Source organism: Nicotiana tabacum, chromosome 16, assembly GCF_000715075.1.
Source record: "Nicotiana tabacum cultivar K326 chromosome 16, ASM71507v2, whole genome shotgun sequence".
NCBI lineage: Eukaryota > Viridiplantae > Streptophyta > Magnoliopsida > Solanales > Solanaceae > Nicotiana > Nicotiana tabacum.
Window position 1 is genome coordinate 86,601,325 of NC_134095.1, and position 18,793 is coordinate 86,620,117.

At 41.1% G+C, this 18,793-nt stretch overlaps 1 long non-coding RNA gene across 1 annotated transcript; it reads left to right on the plus strand.

The window, feature by feature from the left end:
• Positions 1 to 1,755: 1,755 nt before the first annotated feature.
• LOC142170725 (uncharacterized) lies at positions 1,756 to 13,774 on the plus strand. Its single transcript, XR_012700152.1, has 2 exons — positions 1,756 to 2,401; positions 13,469 to 13,774. It is a non-coding gene; the product is annotated as an uncharacterized LOC142170725 (long non-coding RNA).
• Positions 13,775 to 18,793: the final 5,019 nt, after the last annotated feature.

Sequence of the window (18,793 nt, forward strand, 5' to 3'; positions counted from 1 at the left end):
GGCATGCAGGCCCCCGATGATGATGATTTTGAGTCTCCTGTTCCTACAAAAAAGTCGCAACAAGAGAGCAGTCGAATGACTCGTTCGCAAACGAAGAATACTCCTACTCTAGTTAAAACATTGAGGGACTTGCCCTCAACCCCTAATTCTGAAGCGAATGCGCATGTCCACGCCCCCGATGATGATGATTTTGAGTCTTCTGCTCCTACAAAAAAGTCGCAACAAGAGAGCAGTCGAATGACTCATTCGCAAATGAAGAATATTCCTACTCCGGTTGACATTGTTAGAATAAGGAGTAAGAAATGCGGGAGACATGAAAAATCCAAAGAAAAACTGAAATTTGATTTGGTTGATGAAGATGATGTAGGCCCCAATGTTCAACCAAAAAAGAGAAAGATCGAGGATATTAAGTATAAAAAGAGCAAGATCGAGGACGATGGTGAGAGTGGTCTTGATTGCATATCCAAAGAACAAAGGATTGCTACTCGCCGCAAATTGAAGGAGAGAAAAGCTAAGCTGAAGTTATTCCCTGTGTTGCTATTAATTTTATAAATCCTTATACAATTTCATACAAAGTTATACAATTGTTTATACATCTTTATACAAGTACTGCGACACTGATTTATACATATTTATACAATATTTTAGTATAATATTTGTTCCTGATTTCTTTCTTGTTATTTTTCATATGCAAGGTTGGAGACTTCTATATACAATCAATTGATCATTTTCACAACAGGATTAGTTTCCATACTGAGACTGATATTGTCAGCATTTTGAAGCAATGTTTGACTGACACACAGCTTCAAATGTTCCGTGCTAGCTGTTTGGGCTACTTCTTGGACCCGCCTCAATTTAAAATTCAAAATCAACTTATTCATTGTATACTATTTAGGGAAGTTGTCCCAGGGCGGAAAGGGAGTTGTGGGTTAAAATTAATGGCTGTTTGTTGCGTTTTGGCATTGGAGAGTTTGCTATTATCATTGATTTGAAGTGTGTAGAAGAAGATGCCACTGTCTATGACAAACAAGATGTCAGTAGGTTGCTAAAAGAGTATTTTCCAGGAGATGGAAAAAAAGGCTATAACGAGGGGGCAACTTCTTGATCGCTTCAAGAAAAAGGACTGGAAGTCGGACAAAGATGTGTTCAAGATGTCCTTGATGGTGTTTATCCATCATTTCATATTCCCATATGCCAATAATTGTGAGCACCTAATTTTTGCCCTACATGAATAACTCCTAAAAATAAACCAAAAATGATTTTTAAGGGATTTTAGAAGTTTTTCTTTATTTAGTTGCATTTCATGCATTTTTAATATTTTAAAATCATAGAAAAATCATAAAAACTTATCACGTTTTAATTTCATGTCATCCCAGGTCTAATTTGCATGTAGGAATTAATTTTATTAAGAAAAATCACAAAAAATGGTCATTTTTACATATTTAGCTTTTAGTCTTTAGAAAGTAATGTTTTTATTTAGTTTTAAGTTAATTAGTTGTTTTAATAGATAACCAATTTTAATTTTTATAAATTAGATTTATTTAGGATTTTATTAGTTATTAAAATCAAAGAAAAAAGAAAAATAAAAAAAAGATTTTGATTTAGTCTTCCTACCCCAAAGTTAATTAGCCCAAATTCATGACCCAAATCCCTTCAAGCCCAAAATATTGAGCTCATACCTATTCCCCATTTGACTTAACTTAATTCCTACCCCCTATAAAATAACACCTAACTCCTAAAATCAAAAGGACTAGACATAGACAAAAATTAAGAACGACAGCTTTTGGCAGAAAGGAACTTCCATTTCTTTCAGAGAAAAGGAAAGGTTGATCCTCCCATTTTTTCCATTTTTCTTGAACATCACACAAAACAAAACAAAAACCTTAGATAAGCAGCAAAAAGGCTAACGACACCACCTTCCCTTTACCTTGTGAATTTTACTTTGAAATCAAAACTGATTCATGACTTCTTCTGCTAATTCTAGGCTCGAAATCCTTACTCGACACTGAACTTCAGCAGCTTTTGCCTCTAAGGCTAGCTCTGGTGATCAAATTCGGAGTGGATTAAGATATCACCTAAGGTATCAGAAGCACTAAAACCGGCAGTCCAATTGTTGCACTTGAATCCACCATAATATCTCATGGTTCGACGATGACGACCCCGTTCTTTGCCCACAAAAGACGATGGATATTTTCGGATCCGACAGAAGATTTAGTTTATCGTTTGATTGAGGTCGATTTGGGGTTTCGTACTTTCCGATGTCGATTTGAGGTTTCGGTTTGCGTTCCTGCAGATTTTTCCGGTTGCTACTCAATGTTTGTTGCTGAGTTCCGTTGCTTTTCATCCGGACAAAACTGTAATCTCGGAGCTTTTCTAATATGAAAGAAACCTACTCATTGAGGTCCACTCCTTCCTCTGTTCTTAATTTAATCTCAGATTTTTATCATGTGAGTGAGTTGTGTTTGTTTGCATGATATGTCTCAATTGTTATTCTGTAAATAATTTTGCTATGCTAGTTGAGATGTGCTTGAGTTTAATCTTTGATTTGATCTCCAATGGTAAATTTTGAATCCCTATTTTGCAAATCTGTGCTAACATGTGCTTACATGGGTCATGTGAGCTTGGTTTGTATGAAATTGTAAGAGGGGTGTGTTATTGAGTGGTGTGCTAATTATGTATTGCACTAAAAAAGAGGAATCAAGAAGACCAATATTCTAGCAATGAGTTACAGGCTTTGTTTGAATTTTTAGAACTAAAATTGGCATTAAGAACCTGTGAGGTATAGTTGGGGTTTAGATATAGCTTTCATCATGATTGCAATCCACCTTTCGTCGTCCTATCTTATTTTGTTATTTTATTTGCTAGTCCCGTAATTATGTGTTGTTAGTTTTGTGTATTAGGCAGCTTATATGTTGTATATATCACTTTTATTTAAGCATGTCTATTATATGAGTTTAGCGCAGGGGGTGTGGGTTGAAAAATGAGAAAGAAGTACGATTTTAAAAAAAATTAGATCTCGAGTATTTTATTACCTTTATTTTATTACTTACTCGCTAGTAACATGGTAGCCGACCACACCCGGGTAGGCGAACCTTTAGGCGCGTTTTGAACTTATTATCGTGATTATGTACACGTTCTCATGACATGATTACAGTTTCTAAAATAAATATTCGTAGCTTGCTTTAGGCGCGGTTTAATCTATCATCGTGATTGTGTACACTTTCGCGTGACGTAATTACGATCTTTTTCCAAAATAAATTAAGATATGCGTTCGCGCAACTTTGGCCAAGCTTTCTTAATAATAATAAAGCGTGATTAATTGTGGACACGTACGCGTGACATGATTTTTGTTGCGCCAAACAAAAAGAGTACACGTACGCGTGACTCTTTTGAAGATAATTCTTTAATTACGAATAATCAAGCAATTAAAAGTGGTAAAAAGGCAAATGCATATAGGTCCTAAAAATAGGTAATTAGATAACTTAAGCCAAACATAAATTGCTAAGCGACCATGCTAGAACCACGAAATCCATAAATGCCTAACACCTTCTCCCGGGTTAACAGAATTCCTTATCTAGAATTTCTGGTTCGCAGACTTTTAAATAAAGTCGAAAATTTCCTAGATTTTCGATTTAAAAATAAATCGGTGACTTGGTACACCAAATAAACTATTCCAAGTGGCGACTCTAAAAATTAAATAATCCCACTTCGATTTATATCACTTAAATTAGAAAAACTCCCTTATATCCCCTTTTGGATGGTAAAGAAGGAGGTGTGACAGCTCTAGAGACTCTGTTGGGGATAAAAACCCAGAACTTCTGGTTTAGGGTTCAAGAATTCGAGCTTATTAATGTGATTTTTACTTGGCTTTATTTATTGTTGATATTATTGTATTTTTGTGAACCTAATGTGCTAATTGCCATTTATTTACTGCTTTGATATTACTTGAACTGCATTTATATGTCTTCTTCTTACGCCTCCCTTCTGAGTCTTCTAAAAAACGGTGCACACGTTCGCGTAATCCACTTTTTCTATTAGAAGTTATACCAAATAGAACGGGGCTGGGCCAGCAACAAGGCCGAGCAGACTTTCGTGCTCCCGGTACGTTGCCCCCTCTTCGGCTCGAGTTGTTCGCTCGAGTAAGCCAGGTCTAGAACACAACTCCAGGTTTAAACTTAGAATAACATAACCTCATGCCAGATCCCTAGTAGGAACGTTTATTTTCATCACGTGCATTTGACCTTAGGGACTCAACACAGGGATTGGGTCCGTCTAGGACAAGTGTACCCAAAATAATAGACCATCCTGATGCATCTTACGTGCTACTTACGCATCTGTTTGTTTCGGCTTGCATGTTGACCGGCTTCTAGAATAGGTAAAGAAAATAAAAAAAAAGTGAGAGGTAGGTATTTAGAAAGTTCTAAAACTCTGCCGAAATTCTGAAAATAGAAAAGTCATTTCAAAATGAGTCAAAATTTTCAAGTGCCATATTTCCCTTGTTCCGTCAAAACTGACCGAACTACGCGAGTTTGATTCTCACCGGATGTGAGATACGTAGGCAAATCTCATCGGTTCCGACCCCAATTTTCTAAAATCCAAAAAAATATTTTTTCCTTTAGTTTCTTCTTTAGAAATTTTTCCTTAGAAAATTCAAAAAAAAAATGAAGTTTTTAAAAACTCAAAAAAAGTAGTTTCCTTCTTTCTGAAGTATTTCATACGGAAAAAAAAAGAAATAAAAAGAAAAAAACAAAATCAAAAAAATCAAAATCCAAAATACGGGTTTCCTTTATTTTGAAGTATTTTTTCCAAAAATTTAAAATAAATCAGAAAACAAAAAGAATCCAAAAATAAATTTCTTTTCCTTCTTTAAAAGCCTTTCTTTCATAAATGTCATAAAACTAATTGAAAAATTGAAGTCCAAAAATATTTTTGTTTTCCTTTAGAAGTAATTTTGTAAATTTAAAAACAATAAGCTCATAAATCCAAAATATTTTTTTAAAAGTCCCTCTCTCGAAAATTAAGAGGCAACATCCAAAATCCAAAAAAATAAATATTTTCTTTCTTCTTTAGAAAAAGAGAAAACAAATAAAAATATCTCCCTTTTACTTTAAAAATTCCCAAAGTTCAAATCAAAAGCAAATGAAATTTTAGAAGTTTTTCTTTCAAAAATAAAAGAAAAAATCAACATAAAAAATCCAAAAAATAAAATAAAATATTTCCTTTCTTCTTTTAAAGAATTTCTTTCGAAAATTCAAAAAATAAAAAATTGAAATTTTTTTTTTTCTTTTGCCTCAAAGCTTTCATGGTGTGAGTTTTATAAAAAGTAAAAAAAAAAAGAGTTAGCTTATTTACTCCATTCTCGATCTTTTTGAACTATGCAAGATTGATTTGTGCGGTGTCATGATACGTAGGCAATCCCCATCGGATTCGATCAACAACAACAAAAACGACCCAGTATAATCCCACAAGTGGGGTCTGGGGAGGGTAATATATACGCAGACCTTACCCCTACCCCGAAGGGTAGAGAGGCTGTTTCCAGGAGACCCTCGGCTAAAAAAAAAGCAATAGGAGCCGATATATTATTACCATAAAAAATGCATAATACAATAACAGCAATATAAGAGATATGAAATACAGAATACGAAATACGAAATAAATGGCTGGTATAGTAAAACTAGCAGGTAAAGCCTTGCATCAATAGATGACCAATTATATTCTTAGTCTAACTCCTAACTAGCTAGTCTCACTCTATTGTGCTGTAGAAAGATTCACAACTTTCCCTTAACCTACAACCTTAATGCTCGACCTCCATAATTCTCTGTCAAGGGTCATGTCCTCAGTAATCCTAAGTCGCGCCATGTCCTGTCTGATCACCTCTCCCCAATACTTCTTAGGTCACCCTCTACCTCTCCGCGTGCCCACTACAGCCAGTCGCTCACACCTCCTCACCGGTGCATCAGTGCTCCTCCTCTGAATGTGCCCGAACCATCTGAGTCTTACTTCCCGCATCTTGTCCTCCATGGGGGCCACGCCCACCTTCTCTTGAATATCTTCATTCCTAATCTTATCCATCCTTGTATGCCCGCACATCCACCTCGATGCTAACGGTGGCACTTTCTTGTCACACAAGACTCCCGATGCTAACCTCCACTTCATCCACCCCACCCCTATACGGTGTGTGACATCCTCATCAATCTCCCCGATCCCCTGAATAATCGATCTAAGGTACTTGAAACTACCCCTCTTGGGAATGACTTGAGAGTCAAGCCTCACTTCAACTCCCGCTTCCGTCGGCTCAACTCCAAATTTGCACTCGAGGTATTCCGTCTTCGTCCTGCTCAACTTGAAACCTTTAGACTCAAGAGCATATCTCCAAATCTCTAACCTCTCGTTGACGCCGCCTCGTGTCTCGTCAATTAGAATAATGTCATCAGCAAATAGCATGCACCATGGCACCTCCCCTTGAATGTGATGAGTCAGTGCATCCATCACAAGGGCAAATAGGAATGGGCTGAGCGCAGACCCTTGGTGCAACCCCGTAATAACTGGAAAGTGTTCAGAGTCGCCTCCTACTGTCCTAACCCGAGTCTTAGCTCCAGAATACATGTCCTTAATCACCCTAATATAGTCAACCGGGACCCCTTTATCCTCTAAGCAGCTCCATAAGACCTTCCTAGGAACCCTATCGCACGCTTTCTCCAGACCAATAAACACCATGTGGAGATCCTTCTTCCTATCCCTGTACTATTCCACCATCCTCCTAATAAGGTGGATAGCTTCTGTGGTAGATCGCCCCGGCATGAACCCGAACTGGTTGTCTGAAATAGACATAAAATTAATTAAGTGAAAAATAAACTGAAAAAAAAGAGAAAGAAAATTTAGTGAAAATAAAATAAAAGAAAAGAGAGTGAGAGTGACAAAAACGAATTGAAAAAAAATCAAGAGTGACTAAAGAGAGGCAGAAATAAAAGAAAAGAGGTACATACTGAAAGGCTAGTTAAGGCCGGGATGAAAATGCAACCGTTCAAACACATGGTAGAAACACTTAATTGTTTAGGTGCATTGCATCCAAACGTGTGATTTCCTATCTGTTAAGCGTCTCAAAACTAACAAGGTTGTTGAGTGTGCAAACTAGTCATGTTTCGGTGGTTGGTTTTGTTGGTAGTCTAACCTCCCCTCATTCACATGATTCAAGGCACAGATGGCCTCCGCAAGCAATCTATCAATCATCGGTCCTGAGGACAGCCCGACATCGGCTATTCTGCAGCTAGAATCAGTAGCTACTGAAGAGAATAGGATTTTGCATCTCCGCATATTGAAAATGTGGGACTCCTGGTCTAATGGTAGGGAACCGCCAAGTGCAATCCCTGAGTTCCCTGAGTTGATCCCCAGGTCAGGTGAGGTTATCAATGCCCCTGTGCCCAACCCGCTCATCCCATGTGGGCACCATCGAATGCTATCCAATGTTCCTAGCATGCCTTTTGTGGTTCACCCCCAAGCGCCAGTTTCCAAGGCACCTCCAATATTGTTCTCTGCAGCACCAGTCTACACAACCAACTTTACCACAACCAATGTTCACCTTTAGGGTCTATAGCTTCTGTAACGACCCAACCGGTCGTTTTGAGCTCTAGCACGTCATTCAGCAGTTTGAGGCTATGAGCAGCTTCACTTTAGGTATTATGACTTGTACGCATGGTCGGAATTGAATTCCGGGGAATTCGGAGTTGATTTGGAAAGAGAATTCTCATTTCGGAAGTTTTAAGTTGAAGGAATTAACTAAAATTGAATTTTTGAGTAAACGACCTCAGAATCGGGATTCAAAGGTTCCAACAAGTTCGTATGATGATTTCAGACTTGGGCGTATGTCCGGATCGGGTTTTGGAAAACCCGGGAACGTTTCAACACATATTGTAGAAGTTAGCATTTTTGGAAGAATTTCATAAGTTGGGTTGAAGTGCATTTCAGTGTTATCAATGTCTGTTTGGGATTCCAAGTCTGGGAGTAGCTCTATATGTTGATTCTGGTGTTGGGAGCGCGATAGGAAGTGAATTCGGAGGTCCGTGGGTCATTTTGGAGTCATATGTCTAAAGATAGAAATTTGAAGGTTTTGAGAAGTTTAACTGGAAGTGGACTTTTTGATATCGGGGTCAGATTCTGATTTCGGAAGTTGGAATAGGTCTGTAATGTCAAATATGACTTGTGTGCAAAATTTGAGGTCAATCGGATGTGATTTGATATGTTTTGGCATCGAATGTATAAGTTTGAAATTCTTAAGTTCATTAAGCTTGGATTGGAGGTCGATTCATGATTTTAGCATTGTTTGATATGATTTGAGGCCTCGAGCAAGTTCGTAATGTGTTTTGGGACTGGTTGGTATGATTGGACAGGGTCCCAGGGGCCTTAGGTGGATTCCAGATGGTTAACAGATCAAATTTGGAGTTTGGAGAAGGGCTTCAGCAGGTGGTATCTGGTGTAACAGCACCTGCGAGGTTTTGGCCGCAGGTGCGGAGCCGCAAAAACGGCTAGGAGGGATGCAGATGCGGTGCTGGGCTAGAAGTGAAGAGACTGCAGATGCAGTCATGTAGCCATAGAAGCGGGACCGCACCTGCAGTGGTTGAAGCGCAAAAGCAGAAAGGGCAACCTGGTGATAAACCGCAGAAGCGGGTAGTGGGTCGCACCTGCGGAACCGCAGAAGCGGTCATGTGACCGCAAGTGCGGAAATGCTAGAGGTAGTGAGTTCTTTTAAATTGGGGGTTGGGTTCATTTCAACCCCATTTCTTCCATTGGAGCCGATTTTGGAGAGCTTCAACTGGGGTTTTTCATCATCAACGGCAGGGTAAGCTAACCCCACCTATCTTGAGTTAAATATATTGATTATGTATGGATTTTAGCATGTAAATTGCTAGAAATTTGGGGGTTTGAGGAAAACCTAGAAAATTCGTATTCATGGAACTTGACCACGATTTTGGGTGAGGAATTAAGAGAAAATCATGTATTTGAGTTCGTGAGTTCATGGGTAAACTTTATCTTCGAGAAATTTCGGAATCCGGGCACGTGGGCTTGAGGGCAATCAACTTTTTGATCGGAGTTAGGAATTGTTATAAATTGGATTGTAATGAGTAATTGAACATATGTTAATGGATTTGCATAATTATTGGCTAGTTTTGGAGCATTTAGCATTGATTCAGGTCTTCGGAAAGGCGTGAAATGCCGGTTATGGATCTTCGGAGCGAGGTGAGTCTCCTTTCTAACCTTGTAAGAGGGAATTGTCCCCATAGGTGAAATAATTGGTTATGTGCTCCGATTTGTGGGGGCTAAGTATGCACGAGGTGACGAGAGCCCGTGCGTAGCTACTATTATGTGTAAGTCCGGGTAGTCTAGGACCAAAAAGCATGCTGCACTTGGAATATTTATAACCTTATTGACAGATGAAATGCTTAATCCTATCGAATTGGTAAATGAATTTCGAAAAGGCTTGAACTTCATTTCTTATAAAATTATTAAAAGAGAATTGGCTTTTCTTTGGATAATTGTTCCCTGTTGACTTCTTGATTGACTGTCTGTATGTGTTTAATTTCGGAACGGGCCGAACGCCTCGGTAGATTAAATAGATGCATCTATGGTTCGCGCCATTCGATCCTCTGGCAGTGCACAGTTTAAATATTAATGGATTGGGCCGTACGTCCAACCTCGGCATGATATGCGCATGCTTGGATTGCTGCTTGAGATTTATAAATGTTGATAATCGCCCTTCCTGGCCAGTGATAAATTGTTAAAGATAATGAAAAGTAAATCCTTGGAATCCTTTATTATTTGAGAAGTTGTTTACCTGCTTTCCGGCTTTATGAGTTAAATTTTTCTTTTGAAATACATGAGTTCCTCACACTTTTACTATATTATCATTAGACCATTAGTAAGTGTCGAAGTCAACCTCTCGTCTCTACTTATTCGAGATTAGACGGGATACTCATTAGGTACACGTTATTTTCATACTCATACTACACTTGCTGTGCATTTTTGTTGCATAGGTTCATATGTGGCTAGTGGCTTAGTGGAATAGCGGCATGGTTGATACAGAGACTTAGGTGAGTTGAATTTATTGAGACGACCCTAGCTAGTAGAATCTCCTTCAGAGTATTGTACTATATTTTCATTTTTGTCTACTTGTATTCTGGATAGTTGCTGTAATTTATTCTATTTCCTAGAAATTGCTCATATACTTGTGACACCAGGTTCTAGGATGATTATGCGGTATCTTGGATAAACTGCTTAATATTCATATTTGATTTGAAATGATTATCTTTTACTAGTGAAATTGAAGAAAAATCATAGTCTTCAAAATTATTAAAACGAGAATTAAATTAAGTATTTTGGTTGGCTTGACTAACAGTGGTGTCCGGCGCCATCACGACCCTTAGTGGATTTTGGGTCATGACAGCTTCAACCAGAAATAACATATGTGACCCCGTACTCTTTCACTCAACCTCCACAATATTATCTCCCGGTGGAACAAGAAAAGGTTGTTAAAAATCCCGAGCAAGAGGAAATTGCTCGGAAGATGAAGAGCCTGGAACAAAGCCTGAAAAACATGCAAGGTCTGAGTGGCCAAAAGAGTGTCTCATACTCTGACCTCTGTATGTTTCCCCATGTCCACTTGCTAGATGGCTTCAAAATGCCAAAATTTGAAAAGTACGACGGGCATGGAGACCCGGTCGCTCATCTAAAACGATACTGTAACCGGTTGAGAGCGCTGGTGGAAAAGAGGAGGTGTTAATGGCCTATTTTGGGGAAAGCCACACTGAAATCGCTTTTGAGTGGTATACGGATCAAGAAATTACTCATTGGCACGTGTGGGACGAGATGGCCCAAGATTTTATCCGCCAGTTCCAATATAATGTGGACATCGCTCTCGACAGAAACTCTTTGTCCAATTTGAAAAAGAAAACCACGGAAAGCTTCCGCGAATATGCCATCAAATGGCGTGAACAAGCTGCCACGGTAAAGCCACCAATTTTGATGACCCGACCAATCGTGTTAAGAATTAACGCATCGATCCTCTATTAACTGCTTTCCCCGTGTTTGTTTTTATGCTATTGTGAGTTGCCGGGAGGAATTATTTGGAGTTTTGGAGAGTTTTGGGACACTTAATCCCTAAATAAAACCTTATGTTTTAGAAATTTGAGGATGAATGAATGTTTAAGTGTAGGAGGATGTGATGACCCAGCCGGTCGTCTTAAGAATTAACGACTTGATCCCCTATTAACTGCTTCCCCCGTGTTTGTTTCTGCTATTGTGAGTTATCAGGAGGAATTATTTGGAGTTTCGGAGAGTTTTGGGACACTTAGTCCCTAAATGACTGTAGTTAGAATAGTGTGAAGACGGCATCGGAATGGAATTTTGATGGTTCCATTAGATCAGTTGGGTGATTTCGGGTTTAGGAGTGTGTTCGGATTCTGTTTTGGAGGTCCGTAGCTAATTTAGGCTTGAAATGCCAAAAGTTGAATTTTTGAAGTTTCCGGTTCGATAGTGAGATTTTGATTCGAGGGTCAGAATGGAATTTAGGAGGTTGGAGTAGCTCCGTAGGGTTGAATGTGACGTGTGTGCAAAATTTCATGTCATTCGGACGAGGTTTGATAGGCTTTTTGATCGAAAGCGTATTTTGAGAATTCTTGAAGTTCTTAGGCTTGAATCCGAGATGTTGTTTTGAGCGTTCTGAAGGTCGGAACAAGTTTGAATGATGTTTTAGGATTGGTTGGCATGTTTGGTTGAAGTCCCGCGGGCCTCAGATGAGTTTCGGGTGCTTAACGGAAATTGAATTAGACTTAGGAAGAATTTGAATTTGCTGAACCTATCATAACCGCACTTGCGTGTGTGGTACCGCAGAAGTGGCTAGGTGGCCGCAGAAGCGAGTTTGGGCCAAAGTTCCAGGACCGCAGGTGCGACTGGGTTTTCGCAAATGTAGTGCCGTAGATGCAGCCAACTGACCGCAGAAGCGGACCCAACCCGTTAAGTGATTTTTGCACCCGTGATGCCTTCTTCTACAGGTGCAGGACCACATGTGCTCTCCCTTGACTGCAGATGCGGTAATCGTTGGGCAGAAATATGAAATTTCAAGGGTTTAGTTCAAAACTTGGAAAAATCGAATTGGAGCTCGGAGTAGGGCAATTCTGTGGGGTTTTTGAAGAGAAGATCATTGGGTAATAATTCCTTATCCCTTTCTAGTTGTATTCCACTAATATATTGTTGGTTTTATCATTTAATTTTGGATTGGAGATGAAAGTTAGGAAAAAGTTGGAAGAAAGTTCTTAGACCTAAAATTCAAATTTTGAATGGGAATTTGACCTTGGATTTGGATAATTTTGGTATGCATGAACTCGTAAAAGTATGAGGATTCTAAAACATAAATTTTACCCGATTCCGAGATGTGGGCCCGAGGGGCGTTTTGGTTATTTTACCTAATTTCGCGTATTAGTTTAGAATTTATTTGTAGAATCAGTTACTTGAAGTGTTATTTACATTATGCAATTGAATTGAATAGATTTGGGCCATTTGGAGTCGAGTACTCATGGAAAAAGCATGGTTTCAGGTTGATTTTGAGCTGGTTCGAGGTAAGTGGCTTGCCTAACCTTGTGTGGGGGACATTCCCCTTAGGATTTGGTATTTGTGGTAATTGAAATGCCTTGTACGTGAGGTGACGAGTGCGTACTTGTACTAATTGTTGAAAATCTTGTTTTCACTAAAGTAGCTTTAATTGTGTTTTCCTTTCCTGGTTATTCTACTTGAAATTTAAGCTTGCTGTTAGCTTAGAGAAGCATGTTTAATTGACTTAATTGCCTTATTGCTTGAACTACCTTATCTGTATTATGTGAAGCATGTTAGGTTAGAATTACCTGTTTTACTTTGTTATGAAATTGAGTTTAATTGAGTATTCTTTGAGTTATTGCTGTGTGTTTTACTTTGGGACTACGAGACGGCATCCCGGGAGATCCCGTGTACGTATTTTATGATTTGAGCTGAGGTGCGGGACACCGAGAGATCCCCAGCACGTGTATCCTCGGGATACCAAGAGATCCCTAGTATATATTGAGGATACTAAGATATCCCTAGCATATATTGAGGATAGCAAGAGATTCTTGGGATACCAAGAGATCCCTGTCGTATATTGAGGGTACTAAGAGATCCTCGGGATACTGAGAGATCCCCGGTTATTATCTTTGTGAAGAGTGGTATTCTTGGTGATTGTTTTTGCCTCTGTTTCAGTTGTAGTTATCCTTATTATCCTGTATTAATTTTTATTGTTATTTTTCAACTGTACTGTTGTATCTTATACTGTCGCACCTTATATTTCATTTAATCTCAGTAGGGCCCTGACTTTCCTCGTCACTACCCGACCGAGGTTAGGCTTGGCACTTATTGAGTACCGCTGTGGAGTACTCATGCTCTTTCTGTGCATGTTTTTCATGTGCAGATCCAGGTACCTCCACTCAGACTTATCACGCTTGAGACGAGGAGCTTGTAGAGACTTCGAGATATATATGACGCGTCTGCAGACCGAAGTGTCCCTTTCTACTCTCCCCTTTTAGTATTAGCCATTCTGTATTTTTTCTTTCCTTTGTTAGATATTCTGGAGTTAGATACTAGTAGACATTCAAAGGCTTGTGATCATGAGATTCCGGGTCTTGGGAAAAAGTATTTAGATTTCGAGAGTCGATATTGTGTATGCCGAGCGACACTTTTAAACACGGTTTTATTCTACTATTTCGGTTTTTAATTATTTCCGCAAATTTTGTTTATTTTCCGCATTTTTAGGCTTACCTAGTCGTAGAGACTATGTGTCATCATGATGGTCCACGGAGGGCGAACCGGTGTGGTGATAAGTTGGTATCAGAACTCTAGGTTCATAGGAGTCATGAATCACAAGACGGTTTATTAGAGTCTCGCGGATCGGTACGGAGACGTCTGTACTTATCTACGAGAGGCTATGTAACTTTTAGAAAAATTCCACTTCATTTGATTTCCTTATCATGCGAGATTTGATGTCACAATTCTAAACTTCTGTCTTCTATTCTCTCACAGATGGTGAGGACATGTGCTACCCGAGATTATCAGGCACCCGCGCCCCCTACTGCAGCCATTAGAGGCCGGGGCTGGGGTAGTGGCCGAGGACGCGCACGTGGTGCAGCCAGAGCACTTGCGTGAGCTGCCACCGAGGTACCACTAGCAGTTCCAGTCGGAGTCCAGACACCTGATACGCCTACTGCTACTACTACTCCAGCACTTCAGGAGACTCTGGAACAGTTCATGAACATGTACACCACTTTGGCTTAGGCAGGGTTGTTTCCCCTTAATGCAGCTACATCTCAGGCCGGGGGAGGAGCACAGACTCCCACCGCCCATACTCCTGAGCAGCGAGTGCATGTTGAGCAGGTCCCTAAGATTATTCTTGTATAGCTTGTCGTCTGAGATCAGCCCGAGGACAGGGCAGCGGTTTCTGAGGATGAGCAGCTGAGGCTTGAGAGGTTCAAAAAGTACAAGCCTCTTGTATTTAATGGTCTGGCATCGGATGATGCCTTGGGATTTCTAGATAAGTGTTACCGTATTCTTCGTACCATGGGTATATCAGGACCGAGCGGGATTTCTTTCACTACTTTTGAGCTTCGAGGAGCCGCCTATGAGTGGTGGAGCACCTATGAGTTAGACAGTCTAGATGAGGCTGCTTTACTGACTTGGACTCAGTTTTCAGATCTATTCCTAAGAGAGTATGTTCCTCAGAGCCTCAGGGATGCATGGCGCGCAGAGTTTGAGCATTTGCGCTAGGGTGCTATGACTGTCTCAGAGTATGCTGTTCGTTACACTAGTTTGTCTAGACATGCACCAGCCTTGGTTTCTACTGTTCGCGAGAGGGTTCGCCGGTTTATTGAGGGGCTTATTCCTAGCATCAGGTCTAGCATGGCTCGTGAGTTGGAGATGGATATTTATTATCAGTAGGTGGTGATCATTGCTAGGAGGATTGAGGGTATGCATGCTAGGGAGAGATAAGAGAGGGAGGCCAAGAGGTCTCGAGAGTCGGGCCATTATTCTGGTGCCCGTGCCCCAACTACAGGTTGTCATGGTAGGGGTTATATGAGTTGCCCTGTTCATTCAGCTCTTCCAGTAGCCAGTGGTATTCCAGCTCCTCTTAGGCCTCAGGAGCCTTATTATGCACCTCCGATATCTAGCGCGCCTCTTACGCGGGGTGCTTTTAGAGGTCAGTCTAGCAGACCTGGCCCGAGTTAGTCACAACCGCCACATCCTCTCAGAGCTTTTTTTGAGTGTTGTGACACACGTCATGTGGTGAGGGATTGCCCTAGACTTGGGAGGAGTGCGCCACAGGCTTCTCAGCCACAGCACGCCACGCAGAGTTCTCAGGATATGGTTATAGCTCCAGTTGCTACCCCACCTGCTCAGCCAGCTAGAGGTGGAGGTCGGGGAGGTAGAGGTCGCCCTAGAGGGGGAGGCCAGGCCCGATACTATGCCCTTCCTGCCCGTACCAAGGCTGTTGCCTCTGATTCTGTCATCACAGGTATTATATTGGTTTGTCACAGAGATGCATTGGTTCTATTCGATCCAGGCTCCACTTACTCTTATGTGTCTTTTTATTTTGCTCTACATTTGGGTGTACCTCGGGATTCTTTGAGTTCCCCCTTTATGTTTCTACTCTAGTGGGAGATTCTCTTGTTATGGATCATATTTATCGGTCGTGTTTGGTTGCTCTGAGTGGTTTTGAAACCAGAGCCGATTTATTGTTGCTCAGCATGGTAGATTTTGATATTATCTTGGGCATGGGCTGGTTGTCACCCCATTATGCTATTCTTGATTGTCACGCCAAAACTATGACACTGGCTATGCCAGGTGTATCGTGTGTTGAGTGGAGGGGTACTTTAGATCACACTCCTAATAGAGTTATCTCTTTCCTTAAGGCTCAACGAATGGTTGAGAAGGGGTGTGATGCATATCTAGCTTATGTGAGAGATGTCAGTATTGATACCCTTTCAGTTGATTCAGTCCTAGTAGTACGAGATTTTTCTGATGTGTTTCCAGCTGATCTTCTGGGATGCCGCCTAATAGAGATATTGATTTTGGCATTGATCTGTTGCCGGACACTCAGCCCATTTCTATTCCTCCGTATCGTATGGCTCCTCCTGAGTTCAAAGAGTTCAAGGATCAGTTACAAGAATTGCTTGATAAGGGTTTTATTCGGCCCAGTGTATCACCGTGGTGTGGTCTTGTCTTGTTTTTGAAGAAGAAGGATGCTTCTACGCGTATGTGCATCGATTATCGCTAGTTGAACAAAGTTACAGTGAAGAACCGTTATCCTTTGCCTTGTATTGATGATCTGTTTGACCGGTTTCAGGGTGTACGGTTGTTTTCTAAGAGTTACTTGCACCCAGGTTACCATCAGTTGAAGATTCGGGAGCCATATATCCCGAAGACTGCTTTCAGGACTCGGTATAGTCATTACGAGTTCCTTGTTATGTTATTTGGGATAACCAATGCCCTAGCAGCCTTTATGCATTTGATGCACAGTGTGTTCTAACCATATCTTGACTCATTTGTTATTGTTTTTATTGATGATATTATGGTGTATTCCCATAGTCGGGAAGATCACGAGCAACACCTGAGGACTATACTCCAGACTTTGAGGGAAAAGAAGTTATATGCTAAGTTCTCAAAATGTGATTTTTGGTTGGATTCCGTGGCATTCTTAGGCCACGTGGTATCGAGTGAGGGTATTCAGGTGGATACGAAGAAAGTAGAGGCAGTGCAGAGTTGGACCGGACCATCCTTAGCTACAGAGATCCGCAGTTTTCTTGGCTTGGCGGGTTACTACCGTCGTTTTGTGGAGGGGTTTTCATCGATTGCAACCCCTATGACCAGACTAACCCAGAAGGGTGCTCCGTTCCAGTGGACGGAAAAGTGTGAGGCGAGCTTTTGGAAGCTCAAGACAGCTTTGACGACAGCCCCAATTTTGATATTGCCTACAGGTTCGGGGTCTTACACTGTCTATTGTGATGCCTTGAGGATTGGCCTTGGAGCGGTTTTGATGCAGGACGGTAGGGTGATTGCCTACGTGTCTAGACAGTTGAAGGTTCACGAGAAGAATTATCCTGTCCACGACCTTGAGTTAGCTGCCATTGTTCACACCCTGAAGATCTAGCGTCATTATTTGTACGGAGTTCCTTGTGAGATTTATACTGATCATCAGAGCTTGCAGCACCTGTTCAAGCAAAAGGATCTAAATTTGCGCTAGAGGAGATGGTTAGAGTTGCTGAAGGACTATGATATTAATATTTTATATCATCCGGGCAAGGCCAATGTGGTGGCCGATGCCTTGAGTCGTCGGGCAGAGAGTTTAGGAAGTTTGGCTTATTTAGTAACATCGGAAAGTCCTATGGCGATGGATGTTCAGGCCTTAGCCAGCCAGTTTGTGAGATTGGATCTTTCGGAGCCCAGTCGGGTTCTAGCTTGCGTGGTTTCTTGGTCTTCCTTATTTGATCGTATCAGGGAGTATCGGTATGATGACCCTCATTTGCTTGTCCTCAAGGACAAGGTTCAGCATGGTGATGCCGGGGATGTGACTATTGGTGATGACGGGGTATTGAGGATTCATGGTCGGATTTGTGTTCCCAATGTGGATGGGCTTTAGGAGTTGATTCTAGAGGAGGCCCACAGTTTACGGTATCCATCTGGGTGCCGTGAGGATGTACCAGGATTTGAAGCAGCACTATTGGTGGAGGCGGATAAAGAAGGATATAGTTGGGTTTGTAGCTCGGTACCTCAATTGTCAGCAGGTGAAGTATGAGCACCAGAGACCGGGTGAGTTGCTTCAGTAGATAGAGATTCCGGAGTGAAAGTGGGAGCGGATCACCATGGACTTCGTAGTTGGGCTCCCATAGACTTTGAGGAAGTTTGATTCCATTTGGATGATTGTGGATTGGCTGCCCAAGTCCACACACTTCATTCCTATGAGTACTACCTATTCTTCAGAGCGATTGGCGAAGATTTATATCCGGGAGATTGTTTGTCTGAATGGTATTCCAGTTTCCATCATTTCAGATAGAGGTACTCAATTCACTTCACGATTCTGGAGGGTCGTTCAGCATGAGTTGGGTACTCGGGTGGAGTTGAGTACAACATTTCACCCTTAGACGGACAGACGGTCTGAGCGCACTATTCAGATTCTTGAGGATATGATCCATGCGTGTGTGATTGAGTTTGGAGGGTCTTGGGATCGGTTCTTGCCATTGACAGAGTTTGCCTACAACAACAGCTATCAGTCCAGCATTTAGATGGCACCGTATGAGGCTTTATATGGTAGGTGGTGTAGATCCTCGGTGGGTTGGTTTGAGCCAGGTGAGGCTAGATTATTGGGCGCAAACTTGGTTCAGGATGCTTTAGAGAAGGTTAAGGTGATTCAGGATAGATTCCGTACAACCCAGTCTAGATAGAAGAGTTACGCAGACCGGAAGGTTCGTGATATTTCCTATATGGTTGGAGAACGAGTTCTACTTCGGGTTTCGCCTATGAAGGGCATCATGAGATTTGGGAAGAAAGGAAAGTTAAGTCCAAGGTTTATTGGTCCTTTTGAGATATTGTGGCGTGTTGGGGATGTTGCTTATGATCTTGCCCTACCTCCCAACTTGGCAGGAGTTCATCCGGTATTTCATGTTTCGATGCTCTAAAGGTATTACAGAGATCCGTCGCACGTGTTGGATTTCAGTTTGGTCCAGTTGGACAAGGATCTATCTTATAT